This window comes from Bemisia tabaci, chromosome 6, assembly GCF_918797505.1.
Source record: "Bemisia tabaci chromosome 6, PGI_BMITA_v3".
Taxonomy (NCBI): Eukaryota; Metazoa; Arthropoda; class Insecta; order Hemiptera; family Aleyrodidae; genus Bemisia; species Bemisia tabaci.
Window position 1 is genome coordinate 41,183,218 of NC_092798.1, and position 15,455 is coordinate 41,198,672.

Sequence of the window (15,455 nt, forward strand, 5' to 3'; positions counted from 1 at the left end):
CTCACGGAAAATATGCTTAAACTGTGTCTCTTCAGAGCATTTTTATGGGTCAAAACTCGATCTATGGTACAAGAGGCCAAGGTCCTGAAATCCACGATGCCCGAGATTCTTATACCTCCTCATACCCCGATCTTTACCTCATTTTTCCTAATCTTCGGACGAAAATTCCTGAAAAACTTGTGATTTCCTCAGGTTTTCGTCAGATTCTCTGATGAAGAGTAGATTCCGCCCCGAGTTTTAAGCCAATTTGTGATTGTTTCAGAGGGGTCATGCTGTAACGCTGAGCGCGCCACTGTTTTCGCGAGCAGTCGAAATAAACGAAAATAAACGGATGGTTCAACGCTCCCTCGCGCCAGGCGATTTAACCGTGAACCGAAAACTGCAAGGTCGCGACTTTTCCTACCGGCCCCCCGCCCCCGCGCGCCGATTTTCCACCGACGCGACGGCGTCGCCGCGGCGAGACGCGACGCGGCGCGGCTTTGACACCGAAACCGAAAAATCGGATAGGTTGTCGATCGCAGATAGGGGCTTCCGTGTGCGACCGGCGCGACGCGGCGTAGATTTTCACAGCTGTCAGCGAGGTATTGAGTATTGCCACCGAAAATATGGGCCTTTTCTCGCCGGGAAATGTCAAAGGGTTGGCCTGGTCGACCTGCTGATCGATTTTTGAAAGACATCGATCGGTAAATCCCTATATAAGTAATGCTACCTATCGATCTAGATTATTCGATACTTCTCGATGAACCTCGAAAGGATCGGTTTACTTGTGAAAAATCCCGGGTGGGTGACGAATGACCGGTGAATGCAACCGGCGAGCAGCGCGCTGAAAATCGGGACTAATCGGACGCCTTTACGCAAATAAAGCCTTTTAAGCAAGAACGACGGATGTTCCATTCGGGATACGTTGCTCGTCTGTTTTTCTTGACGCAGCAGGCTTGAATTAGTGTTTACCGTCAAAAGGATTCATCTTTGACGCCGTTTTGACCTATATTTGTGACAATAGCAGATGAACATCTCTAGACCGCAAAGACATAGCGGGTTCTATTTATAGGTCTGGAGCCCCTTCTCTCGGAAGACTTGAAATTTTTTGCGACTGGTTTGGAATTTTTCACCGCAAAATCCGATTGAGAAATTTTTTGATGTAACAATCTTGTCCTTTTTTTTTATGATGAAAAATGTCCAGCTACGTCATAATCCCGTTTTAATGGAATTCGACGATCAGAGTCTAAAAAATCTACTTTTTCAGAATACTACAGAAAGATAATGGATAAAAGTACGCATTAAAGTAGGAAGAAAAAACACTATGGATACTCTTTCTAAGCATTGGTGTATCGCATTTCGATCGATATTATGTTCTTTGAATGGGTTTTCCTGACACTTTCTTAAAATTGTTGCACTTGGCCGTGATCGCGCATTTCATGGCCACCGAGCGGCAAACGGAGAAATTTTATTCTGGTATTTTTCATTGATGAAATATGAGCCATTGCGCAGCAAAGCAGAATTGAGGACGCCCACATTTTCTTCAACGGTCAGCCTTATTCATCGTCAGCTTTCCTTGAAGAAGTCTCGAGAAACATGAACGATCGGAAATTTAAAAAAAGTATTTGCCTTCAGAAAATACATTACATGAATTATTTGTAACACTTTTTCAATAAGATCAAATCGCTGTTTCCCGGACGAAGGAAAGTAACTCCATCCTGAGTTCGCAAAATTGACTCAAACGATTCAATATTTTACCTGAATATATATCCGTTCAATTTTTGTCCAAAATTTGTCAGGTGTTTGCATGAGATCGGAACAAAAATGAGCGGAACATTCAGTTAGAAATGCCGAGGATTCTCCTGATCGAACTGCAATTCACGAGAGGAAATTCGGCAAAACTCAGCGGACTGATTATTGAAAGTGATAGACAAAGCTATAGACAAAGAAGACATAGGAAATATGGAGCGATCCTATTGGTTGAAATGGGTGGTTCCTATCGACAAAGAGAGGAAATGATAGACTAACTGTCGGGTTTCTCGTGAGTTGCCGTTAGTTAGTCTATTACCTATCCCCTTTGTCCATTGCAACCACCCGCTTCCACCAATGAGATCTCTCCATACCTCTTTTGTCTCCTTTGTCTATAGCTTTGTCGATCAATTTCAATAATCGGCCCGCCTGGTGGTTACGTTCTTTCGTGAAGGATACGACGAAAATACAGTTATCAAGATTGATGGGGGGGGGGGGGGGAACTAGGGTACTTTAAAAGGGTCACAACATAAATACCAATCATGTTTCTTAACAACATATCCAAAGATTCCAGAGGTTAAGATATTTCTTTTTTTTTTCTATCAAACAAAAAGTACCCCCGAAGCCTATATTAATGCACTCCTTCTGGAAAGGCTAAAAAATAGGCTTCGTTAGTGGGAGTGTATTGAAAAAACAATGAGAAAAAGGCACTGGGTAAGTGAGAAACTCGGTTCGCTAATTATTGTTGCTGGTCGAAAAATCCGAAGAACGCAAGTCGGCGGGTGGACGACGGCGCTCCTTACCGGAAGGCCACCGGCGGGCAGTCCGACAGGGGCCAGTCGAGAGAGCGCCGGGCCGGCAGGAGCCACTGGTCTTGTCGCCCGGCCGAGGAATCCAACAAGTGGCGCTATCAGAGTGCAGAAATGTCACAGGTGGCGGACCAGCACATCACGATAAGGGCGGAGGGCGCCCCGAAGACTGAAAGCACACGTCGCGAGCCCGCGTCGACATATCCACCCCCGTTGCCAAAAACCAACACCAGGACGACCGCGAAAAGGCGATTAAAAGGTGCATTTCGGCAACAACGCTCTCGAAGATGCGCCAGTCTGTCTTGTGGCGGAGACAACCCCCGCCTTGTTGCCAGATGAGACGGGAGCACCGGGGACATCGATCGGAAATCAGGGGTTTTTGCATGAGATTAGGCAACCGGGCGCGCTATCCGGACGGCATCATTTACCATGGCCCCCGTCAGGGGACAGTCAATGGGGACCCGTCTGAAAACTGATTGTCCCGGCCTTTCGAAACACTGACCGTCATCCGGACAGCGGCCTTTGTTCCCGGCATTTGTTAATTTTTTTTGTTTTTGTCTTTTTGTTGATTTTGTGAGTGCGGGCCCATTTCTCCAACGGACGGAAAAAAGGGACAGCGCCCCGCCCTTCCCCTCGGCACCCGAAACAGGCCGCGTTCGGGGCAGGTACTCGAGTTGCGTAAAAAAACTACGATAAATCAAAAGTGAGAAATCGGAGAGGATATTATAGGGAAAACTTAAAAAATGATCGAAAAAATAAGAGGGAGGGTTGGAAGGCTGGAGGGCGGGGGGGGGGGGGGGGTAGAGCAGAGTCAAGCCGGAAGTTGAGAATTAAGACAAAAGGCGAATCCTCTCGATGGAATCGGTTCCGTTTTTTGTTCGAGCTTACTTCCCTTTCTCTCAGATGGTGCAAGTCGTAAATTGACAAAAAGGCATGAAAACTCTCAAATATGAGTGTTTTTTTCCCCCAGGAGAGATGGTGAGACATTTTTCAAAGAGAAGTCATATTATCAAAGAACGTGCTGAAAGGCCAACAAATAGTAATTGTAACCGCCTCCTGTGACAAATTGAAACCCTCGCTAGCCGGTTGGTCATGGATAAAAACGTCTAACTTCGCGGTTCCATCTGTGTATCTCTGAAAAAATTACCTTCTTGATGAGCGATACAAATGAAAAACAAATAAATAGTTAACAGCCGGCAATATGAGTAGCTGAGATAAGGTTACTATATATCAGCCTATCAGCAAATTTCAAAATCCCTAGATTAAACGTCTATACACTTTGTTGCAAAATGAATTATTACGAAATGCCTTCAAAGTGTTGATTATGCAACGCGCATTCCCTGGGAGTTAAAATAGTTATCTCACAGACGCCTTGTTACAAGCGACTCAATTTTAAAGTTTTATCGCCACATTTTCTATAAATTTATACAAAAATTGGCGTATGAATCATCACGAAATGCCTTCAGATTACTGATTATGCAATGCGCATTCCCTCGGAGTTAAAATAGTTATCTCACAGACGCCGTGCTACTAGCGGCTTACTGTTCGAGTTTCATCGCCTCCTTTTCTAATTAAGCCAGAAATTGTACTTAACTGGAAAAAAAGTCTCTTGGATTGGATCTAGCGTTCAGACTCTTACTATAAAACATTTGACAGGAAAAACTACTCTTGATCCAATCGGATGTTTGGTTGAATCAAAAAGAAATCCGCTTACATGAAGAGTCTAAGCTCTCGATTTGAGCAAAACGATTGAATCAAAAGTATTTTTTCTTGTCTAATTTTAGAGTCTGGACTTTAGATCCAAGAGACTTTTTTTCCCAGTGTTCCTCATTGCAAATGGCAATTCATTTGTCCCTGTAGTGACCGGGCTGACCAGAGTCCAAAACTCAATCCCTCACATCCGATCCGATGTCAACACTGGACGCTGGGCCGGTCCAGGAGACGTGCGATTCCGCCGATGCTGTTCCTCCGTCTTCGGGAGCCCGGGATTTTCTGTGAAGCCCTCGGGTTCCACGAAGGCACGGGCCCAGGAGCCTCGCCCGTGCGACTCGGCCCCGGCGAGAACGGCGAAAACCGACGCGCGGGACGTCAATAGCACGGTGGATCCTAGGGCAGGTACCCATGGGGGGCTCCGTGCAGGCACCTGGGAAGACACGGGCTTTTCCATTTACATAAACTCTTCACATGCTCGAATCACGTGTCGCCGTACATAAATTAGGCCCGCTAAAGCCCTCCTCGCGACTCGAGTCACGTTTGGGATGTTCGCACCCGGCGTTGCCTCTTCGCGCTTCGCCGGGCCAGGATTTTCGGCATTTGGGCCGGTTCGCGGAATGGTGGATCTTTTATCTCAAGATTGATTATTTTTTCTCATTTGTGACGTTTGCTGTTAATTTTAAGCGCAGAGACCACGTTCTCTGTTCTGTTTGATTTGGATCACGAGACAAGATGCATTATTATACTGATATACGGGATAAGAAAGAACGAGAAACGCTTAAGGCGGGAAGCAGAAGAAAAGGTGTGCAAGGATCCGGAAAATCGATAGATATGTGATGCAATATGAGACAGACAGTCTGACGTCGAATTCTTGAAGATCGAAGTTTTTTCATATTTAAATGAAGCGCGAGACTTGGGAGGGTGATAAATGTCCGATTTTGTTGGGAAAAATATCTAATAATGACCAAATTCAAGTTGTTAAATTTAGAAAAAACCTCGAAGGGGGTTTTCAAAAACTCAAAATATCAAGGAACTCGCGTTGTATGTTTCGACTCAGAAAGTCGGCAAAGAGCTTGAATGATTCCGCTTTGCGTTTCTGTGCAGAAAATTATCGACAACTTCGGTCCAAAATTGCATTTTTGACCCTCCTAAACTTTGTGTAAAATTTACTGTATTTATTAGTAATAAATGTAAGATAGGAGAAACATGGTATGCACTAATTCACTAGAAAGAAACACATTGGATCTAGAGTCCAGACTCTTAAAAACATCGACAAGAAAAAATACTCTTGATTCAATCAGATTTAAGCTTAAATCAAGAACCAAGCCTCTTAATTAGAGCGGATTTCCTTTTGAGTTAAGCTTAAATCTGATTGAATCAAGAATATTTTTTCTTGTCAATGTTTTCAAGAGTCAGGACTCAGATCCAAATGTGTTTTTTTCCCCCAGTGAACACATATTAGCTCAACTTTGTTTGTTTCGAAAGTCTGATTTTTGGAATTAACTTATAAACGCACGGTGTCTGTTTAAAATATCGCAAATTAACATTTTAAATCGCACCGTCAGGCGTTGTCGCACGCAAACTGCTTTCGTTTCCCCCAACACACGCCGGTTTTCCCACCGATCAAGTGCTCTGAATTGGCGCGATGGCGCGGTTTGAAAAGGCGGTCCAGATTGGCGCGAGCCGCTGGCAACAGCGGGCTTACCCAGGTGGAAAAGAAGACATCCTCCGATCTGACTCCTTAAGCCTCCGTTGGGCTTTTGTTTCGGAGTCAGCAAGGGATAACACCGACCGGAACACGGACCCTCCCGAGGGACTCCCGGCGCGGAGCGGCGAGGTGCGTGCTCCTTACAAGCTCACCACCGGAAACCCTCGACAAATCGCCCTGCCAAAACGGAAACGCCAGGGGATCCTTATCTCGCGCTCGCACGTACCTATTGCGAAAAACTGAGCTGACGGCTGATTGTTGAAATTGATAGACAAAGCTATAGACAAAGAAGACAAAAAGGGTATGGAGGGACACACAGGGGGAAAAAAACACATTGGATCTAGGGTCCAGACTCTTGAAAACATTGACAAGCAAAAATACTCTTGATCCAATCGGATTTTTGCTTGAATCAAAACGAAATCCGCTTAAATTAAGGGGCTTGGTTCTTGATTTAAGCTAGATTCTGATTGAATCAAGAGTACTTTTTCTTGTTGATGTTTTTAAGAATCTGGACTCTAGGTCCAATGTGTTTCTTTTCCCAGTGCATAGAGAAAATACAGAAGGTGGTGGCAAGGCAGCCATCTTGAAGATTTGCTGTGACGTACAAAAGTACACGGACTGACGCGCTGTTCAAAAAAAAGTACATTTCATGGATTTCATGATGGAACCTGTATAAAAACCTGCTTCTCCCCTCGAACTAACGTTGAAATTCATATTATTGGACACTTTACCATGACTCTCTAATTTCTGCTTTTTTGACGCACAGAAAATAATTTACAGAACATATACAAATACTTTTTGAAACCTAAGAGGAAGTTGCAAGAATTTTCATAGGTAGTTAGATATTGAAATTATTGCAATTAAACTAGATCCCTTCTGTTCAGTGCGATCCATTACCAAGTCAAGTTTTATTTGAATCAAATCTCATTCCAATAGAAAATGGCATCTGGATGATGATTAGTGCGAGTGGGAGATACTCGATTTGCCGCAAAAAATGCCCTATGAATCCTCACACTTTTTTATCCCTCTTTTTTGTGAGAATATACGGTGATGGGCTACCATTAACACGAACGCTCTTTAACTGATGGGGGTGATAATCGTGTTTTAGACACAAAAAAACGGTTAAACAGAAAATAAATCACTTTTTCGCTGGTTTTAGAGTATATTTGGATTTTCATATAACGTCACTACTTGAACAGTTTTCCCGAGAAAAATTTCAGAGAGGAAATTTTAATGTGTTTCCCTTGAAACAAGCGGGAAAAAGTTATACGGAATGGATATGCTGATTTTCTAAATTTCAGACTAAAAGGCTCTTGAAAAATCGAAAAAAAATAAGAGCTTATCTGTGCCAGGAAAACATTTTCAGAACTATGATTTACATGTTGACGTCAAAAACGGTGTTTTTTAGCGCGAGGTAGAGCATTTTTTTCTAGTTCGCAAAAAATAGATTATCCGTCGCCACTTCGCACGCTAGTGAGCCCGCACTGCTGTCAACTATACGCTGTATATGACTGAAACTCGAGCAATTTTGTCACTTTCTCGATTTCTTAGCACACTCAATTATTTTGACAGTAGTCTATACAGTCTAAATAGTCTATTATATAGAGCAGAGGTTTCTTTTGGGTGCTACACGGGTTACCCCTAGAAAGCGTTTCGCTTCCTGGGTCAAACAAGCAGGCTAATCTAGAATTTTTACCTATTAGTAACCGCATGAAATGCATTTTGGAATAAGAAACTACTGTTACTTGTTCATTTTAGATACGACGTATGAACATTCGAGAGTTGCCAAATTTCCCTCGGTGAAACATGTATTTTTGACGACATTCGTGAACATTTTTTATTGAAATTTTCAGATGTTTTAGATTAAAGTGGATACTATATTATTGTCTAAAATTTTTGGGGAAAAATATGAACGATTTCCCCAGTAAATTAGGTTTTTATCGAAGGAGACTTGACAACGCCTGAAGGCTCATACGACGTTCTTCCCCAGTGCCGGAGTCGGGAGTATAAATCGCTATAGCGACAAGAGAAGTAACAAGTGCGCGTGTTTCCCCACAAGGGGTGGTTGGAAATGTCGTCACGGTGGACACTGGTCGCGGTCTATAATGGTCGAAAACTTTCCCCGGGTAAATGAGAAACGGCCGTTCAATTCGACGGCCGGGCCGGGCTCGCTCAACATCCATTATTGCGACTGCGAATCCGAGAAGCTGGAACCTGTCGTTGGCTCAGTTTGTTGGATGTTGGCTAATTTAAATTACCAGTGATAAGCCCTGCTCCAGCCTCACCGCAACTAACAGTTGCCTGTTCGGATTAAAAAGAGCGATCAACGTGGGACTTGGCTGATGGGTGCTTCGGAATGACACCTAAAATTAGCTTTCTTCGTCAAAAACGAAATTTTGAAACGACAGCCTCGAAAAGGCAAAACTAATGATTTTAGATAAAAACGACGGTGATAGATCTTTCATTTTTCAATTTTTTTAAAGTCGCAACGATGGGGTAGTGATTAAAATTTCGAATACAGTTATTTACGCACTGGAAAAAAAAACACATTAGATCTAGAGTCCAGACTCTTGAAAACATCGACGAGAAAAAGTACTCTTGATTCAATCAGAATCTAGCTTGGATCAAGAACCAAGCCTCTTAATTTGAGCGGATTTCCTTTTGATTTAAGCTTAAATCTGATTGAATCAAAAGTCCTTTTTCTTGTCAATGTTTTCAAGAGTCTGGACTCTCGATCCAATGTGTTTTTTTTTTCCAGGGCGAGATAAAGTAGAATCAGAGGGATTCAGAGAGAGAATAGGCAGTTACTCTTCTCTTGTACTTGAGCATTGAAGATGATCTCTGATTTTGACTTTTTCAGGTTATTTCAGGAGATTTTTCAAAAATCAGCTCCTTTTGAACGAATTATTTATCGCTCCATCCAATGGTAACTGAAATGTCGCTGCTGGCAAGCTTTGGGTAAACAAATGTTCCACAAAGAAAATATAAAGATTGGCATGGAGCCCGAAAAAAAGCCCTCTAGTGCGTTTTTCGCCAACTAATTTTTTCCCTTGAACAGTAGGATGAATAGGTAAAATATTAAATAAATAAATCGATGCGATATTCAAATTCCGTCAGAAAAGTCTCATTTTAAATGTGAAACACGATAAACCTCCGGTGCGACGGAGGCTCCAAAAAAGCCAAACAAAAACCATTAGTCTGCAATCGGAGCTATCATCGAATCTAATGAAGCCATTTCGTCGCTCCTTTTGCGTAAGGGCGTATCTAAATTTCAACATGAGCCCCAAAAAAATGGATTTATACGTAAAACAGGGCTCACGTGAAAATTAGTATACACCCTTACGTCAAAAGGGTGTCGATTTGAGGCCAAAATATCCGAAAAAACTCGTCTCAGTATTCACTCATGTTTGTTAAAAGGAACCACGTCAATAATCAGGTGAGCCGTGAGGCCCGTATACTTCTACGTATCTTGCGGCCCATCAAAAAAATGAAAACCCCCCCTTTTTACCCTTAGGGGTCCGTGTTATGGGAACTGCCGGGTCCCGAGGCAGACCCCCCATCCGAAGCGGAGTCATTACCCCTTGGGAGCCCGCTCGACAATGCGAGCTATGGCTGTTATTTGTCTTTGAATGTTTCGTTGCTCCTCCGTAATTACGAGCGGGGGCATTTTGGGGGGGGGGGGGGGGGGGAGTCTGGATCCAACCCCCGAGACGGCAACGCACACGTGAGCCCGATGAGGGCCCGAATTGAGAGACGCGCTTGACAGACGAAATCAGATACCAGATAAGGGCAGTTTTCGGATCTCACGGGGGCGCCGCGCCGTGTCGTGGTCCTGGGTCGACAGGGTTGCCGAGAAAATATTTTTTTTTGGGAAGTATTGATGTGGTAGCCGAGTCTTAGATAGGTGAAAAATGCAAAATTTCAGGATTTTTTTTTTTTAATTTTTGGATACTGTTCTAATAATTTGACAGAAAAAGTGCTACAGCCGCAAATATCCACACTGGAAAAAAACACATTGGATCTAGAGTCAGACTCCTGAAAACATTGACAAGAAAAAGGACTCTTGATTCAATCAGATTTAAGCTTAAATCAAAAGGAAATCCGCTCAAATTAAGAGGCTTGGTTCTTGATTTAAGCTTAAATCTGATTGGATCAAGAGTATTTTTTCTTGTCGATGCTTTTAAGAGTCTGGACTCTAGATCCAATGTGTTTTTTTTCCAGTGAAGTATTGATGTGGTAGCCGAGTCTTAGATAGATGAAAAATGCAAAATTTTAGGATTTTTTGTTTAAATTTTTGGATACTGTGCTAATAATTTTCACAGAAAAAGTGAGTGCTACGCTACAGTCGCAAATATCCATGAAACGCTTTCTGAATTCAATTCGACATTTTTCAGTCTTCGGATCGAATCCAGAGACAAATTGATACGACTCTGGTCAGGGAAGTTCTAAAAAAGACGGAAGGCTATATCATTTTACAAAACTTGCGTCTCTGCAAAATTTTCGGGGTTTTCCAAGTTTTCCTTCACAACGATGACATCGTATAAATAAAAAAACCTTTCCCGATCGACAATCTACTAACATTCATCCGAAAAAGAGAAATTTCTACTGATTAATCGAGGATTAATTTGAAAAATTACGATTCTTTTTTAAATGATATTTTTCAAAAATTTTAAATCCACTCCTCTTCGAAAACTCAAACAATGGGAAGAATCCTGGTCATTTCCATAAAATTCCCTTGATTGTCTCCTGACTTTTTTGACATTCAATGTTTGGTAGATTCTGCGATAATCTCAGAGGATAAAAATCTCTCTATTTCTGCCGAACTGAGATTCTGCATTAACCAAGTGGGATACGCAACTCTACCGGTGATTAGTCATTGATGAGTTCCAAGACCAACAGAGCTATTCTCTCGGTTCCTGCATTTCTACGAATATTACCGAATTTTTATGTTCGGCTCCGCAACAGCGGTAGACAGGGGCTCCAAAAAAACATTGGTGACATCTGTGTTACCGAGATAACTATGCTCATCTATTGATACGAATATACTCGTTGCCGGCTCTTGTAAAAAAGTGTCTATTTTACACGTGCTCTTACGGGGAAACTTGAGTACACCTTCACAGACGGGCGACACTGATACGTGAGTCATACAAAAGCTTTGTTGTCCCTATGACTGTGTTTACATTCTTGATAATCAAAAAATGCTCGTTCTCTTTCTCACGGGATAGTGGTCAAAATAAGGGCAGTTCCAACTATCATGAATCAAACCCTTAAACCAAGTACACTTTCGGTTAATGTCAATGAATTTATTGTGTGAGTGTACCTGAGAGAAACCCTGATAAAGTCGATCAATATGATACAATTGTGTAAATCTTTTTTTCTCCTCTATGATGTGTCTCTTCTATGTTATGGAAGGTATCATTGAGTGAGTCAATAATATACCACTATGAATCCACACGATAGCATAATGACATCAAATTGACGTCATAATGACATCATTTTTGGTAAAATGAATCATGCTAATGCTATGACGAAAGCATAGGTTTAACACCCGTTACTACTGACGTAATGTTACAAGTGCGATGAATTTTTCTCATCATAATGGTATCAAATTAATCCACGAAGGTATGATATTGAATTCCTCGTGCCACTAGTATTAACTATAATAGTACAACGATCGTGTTACGAGGGAAAATGGTACAACAAACAGCACAAACACAGTTAGTTTTGATGTTACTAACATCAAAACTAATAGTATCGAGAATGGACCACTAGACAAGGTACGAATTTCAGCATTCTGATACAGGTTTCTTAATCAAAATTTTACGTAGAACACGATGCGCACAACAAAAATTACCGAAATCAACTCCTTATGAAGAAATTAAATGATTCTTGATGCGTGAATTCAAACCACCCCCGCTCATGAAAACTCAATACTATACGTGATTCACATCGCGCGCTAAACGTTGTCATGACAGTCTCTGCGATATACCTACAAATCTGGCAACCTCAACCTTGACGCTTTGGCTCAGTTGTAGCAAATTGCTTATAGTTTGAACAACACATGGTGGGAAATGAACGTTTGCTCGATTGAGAGACTCGCTATAAACGGTTATTGTGGTGCGCAATTTGACTCACGTAGAGCTTTGAGTTTCTTGTGAGCGGGCCTTTCAAAGTCCTCGTAACCAATGTGAAATAAAAACGTTAATATCTTCCTTAGAAGTTGATTTCAGTAATTTTCGTTGTGCAAATCGTGTTTTACGTGAAATTCTGGTCAGGAAACATGGAATAGAATGCTTAAATTCGTACCTTGTCTAGTGGTCCATTGCGTGATCAAAGCGGCGAAAACAATGTGTAGTGCTGGTGAAAATACATAAAAACTAAGAAATCAGGTTGTCCAAAGTATTAATTTGCACAGAATGCTACATGAGGGAATTGCAGTTCCTAACTCAGAGAAATTCAAATCGACGAGGTGTAAAACTTCTAGAAAGGAGGAATAATTGAAAAGGTGGTGGTGAATGCAAGGAGGCTCCTCGGTACATAAGGGCGCCATTGGGCTATAGGCTCTCTTGCTCTCTTGCACCTACTTCTTCGATTCACATTTGACCAACCGAGAGAGAGGGTGATGAGGGTGAAGACCGAGAAATAACAGTAGCGTCTCTTTTCAGCGCAGCCTAAAATGTCTGGTAGCAGGACAAAGCTCTCGACCGCAACCTGTTCACCCGTCGTCGGGAGGGTGAACTAAGTTGCTTTGCCATACTGACAGAAAAATTAAACATTTTCAAAATACAGCTTTCAGCTTCTATTTTTCTTTTTGAGGCATTATCTATAGGGAAAAACTCTTATTTGGATTGCATTTTGCAAAAAGGAACCACTTGCATTGCAATGTTGCTAAGATTGTGCAACTTTTTTTGTCTTGGAGGAAAAACCCGAGTATCCATTAGTAGTTTCTATTTTACTCGCTAAAAACTGTAAATTTAAGACAAAAATTACCATCTAAATTTCATAGTTTTTCACGATTTCCGCAATTTTATTGCAAAAGATGAAGTTGCACAATCTTAGCATCATTGCAATGCTAGTGGTTCCTTTTTGCAAAATGCGATCCATTTTTGCTCTAGCAAAAGTTTGCAACAGGCCCATTAGCGGCGTGCATCGCACTCTCGGAATTTGAGTCAAGATTCCCATCGCGAAACTCGGCAACGTCGGTGGATGGCAAAGGCATTCAAATGCTCACGCGCGGGTGAGAAACCCTTTCGCGGATGATTTCCCGCGGACCCTGGGAAAACGGGGCTCGCGCCGATGAAAGGAAAAGGTCCCGTTGGCCCGGGCCAATTCCAGTATTTCTGCGAGCGGCCGAGGCGAACACCCGGTCATCGAACCTGATTTCGGCCTCATCCGTAGGCATCCGCTGATCCTTGCCTGACTCCTTCAGTTCAACGGGGTTTTACACAGCCTCTCTATTAAACTGCCGTGCCGAGGAAAAACGCCGTATGAACCTTCAGGCGTTGCCAAATTTCCGTCGGTAAATCACGAATTTTCGAGAAAATTTGTGAAGATTTTTCTTCCGATTTTTCAGATAATTTTGTTCGCAATTTTACCGAAAGTTCTTGATAATTTCTCGGAAAAATATTCATTACTTTGCTGAAAAATTAACTTTTTATCGAAGGAAATTTGGCAACTCTCGAATGATCATACGGCGTTCTTCCTTAGCACGGCATAGTATTAAGGAGAGTTCGTCTTCATCTTGAGGGTCTCTTTCGGCTTTCTATGCTCCAAATTCGCACGCAGTATTTTCAGAGGATTAAGATTAAGGCCGAGGGCAGAGTCGGACTGGCGTAAATAAAGTTAGGCAGCCACTAGGATTTTGGGGCCCCTGACGTAAAAACTGGGCCCTTATGGGGGGTCTGGGGGGTCGCCCCCCAGGGATTGAGGGGGGTCCGGGGGTCCTCCCCCGGAAAATTTTGAAAATCTAACCCCTGAAAATAGAAGTTTTAGGCTCTTTTCGCATTGAAATTTGATAAATAGCGCCTCCGAAAATGTCACCTATTTTTCAGATATTTTTTGAAAAATTCGGCGATTCCTCTTGTTGATAAAGAAGCACATAACCTCCTCAAACTTTTACGCAGGGGCCTCTGCTGGTATCTTTTCAGAGGCCCCGCCCCTGAAGTTACCTTCTCCCAGCTGCAGGGCCAGTAGGGGCGTCTCAAAAAAGAAGTCATTTTAAAGTGAGTAACCTTCAAAGACCGGAAAAAAGAGCTTTCGAGACCCGGAAGGGCCCCTGAAAGTGAAACTTTTTTTTCGAGCCCAGGGTCAGGGGCCCCTGCTGACATCTTTTCAAGGGCCCCAGAAGTGACCTTCTTCGGGCTATAGGGGTCTCAGAGAAAGAGTCATGCTGTTTAAAGTAAAAAACCCTTAGAGGCCGGGAAAATATAGCTTCGAGGGCCGCTCCAGGGCCCTTAAAGCTCATATTTTTCGATCGCTGAGGGCCCTTGCTGGCATCTTTTCAGGGGCCCCTGAGGTTACCTTTTTCCGGCCGTAGGGGCCTCAGAGAAGGTGTTATGAGTTAAACCCTCAAGGACTGGGAAAAACGAGGGTTTTTCAGGGATTCATTTCATTTATTGAAGAATAAATTCAAGGATTTTTCACTTTTTCATGGATTCATTTCATTCATTGAAGAAAAAATTCAGGAATTGTCGGCTCAGGGGCCCCGACGGGGCCCCTGAGCCGACAATTCTTAGGCAGCGATCGCTGCCTAGCTGCCTTAGCCAGTCCGGCCCTGGCCGAGGGTTTGACTTTTCCCACGTATAATCTGTTTGCGCCGCAGATCAGTGGGCCCTAGACGTTATAGATAGAATATGGTTTGTTCGGGGTAAGAAGTTGATGTTCACGGAAAGGCACTCGAGAATTGTGTCGAATTATGGTAAAATTAAAAGGTTGGGGAATTCCGAATATGTGCGAGGGCGTACAATAACCATGCTCTAGTGGCTCCTAAAACTTGCTGGTTTTAGCGCATACTGTAATTTCAATACATTGATCGATCAATGTAATAATCTTTGATTAACCAAGATAATGGTAAACAAATTTGACAATGGTGGACAATTCATGTTTATGATTACGAAACATTTTTGTAACCGTCCACGAAAAGAGGGGCGCAAGTGCTAAAGAGCTTAAAATTGACGTATTGGTACCGCTGCTTAAGGAATCGTTCCATTAAAATGTTTGCAAGAAAAAAGGGATACTGTTTCAGCAAACTAGAATTCTGTGGATTTGAAGCTGAGATTTTTAAACATAGTTTTAACTTAGAGGCTAACTGAAAAAATAATCGATCATGCTCAGATCTTAAAATTATAGATATGAAATGCAATGCCACACTCTCTTGGGATACAAACATAAGCAAAATTGATCAGTTGAGGTTGGGATATCACAGTATGTTCCCACCAAGAATTCAAATTCCGTTTAACAGACCGAACGAGACAAAAATGGCTCTCCTGAAAAATTGC

General features: G+C 42.5%; 1 protein-coding gene across 1 annotated transcript in view; it reads right to left on the bottom strand.

Annotated features, from left to right (window-relative positions):
- LOC109036419 (uncharacterized) overlaps window positions 1–15,455 on the bottom strand; it is a 685,415-nt gene that overhangs the window by 15,790 nt on the left and 654,170 nt on the right. The gene's annotated exons all lie outside the window — the stretch shown is intronic.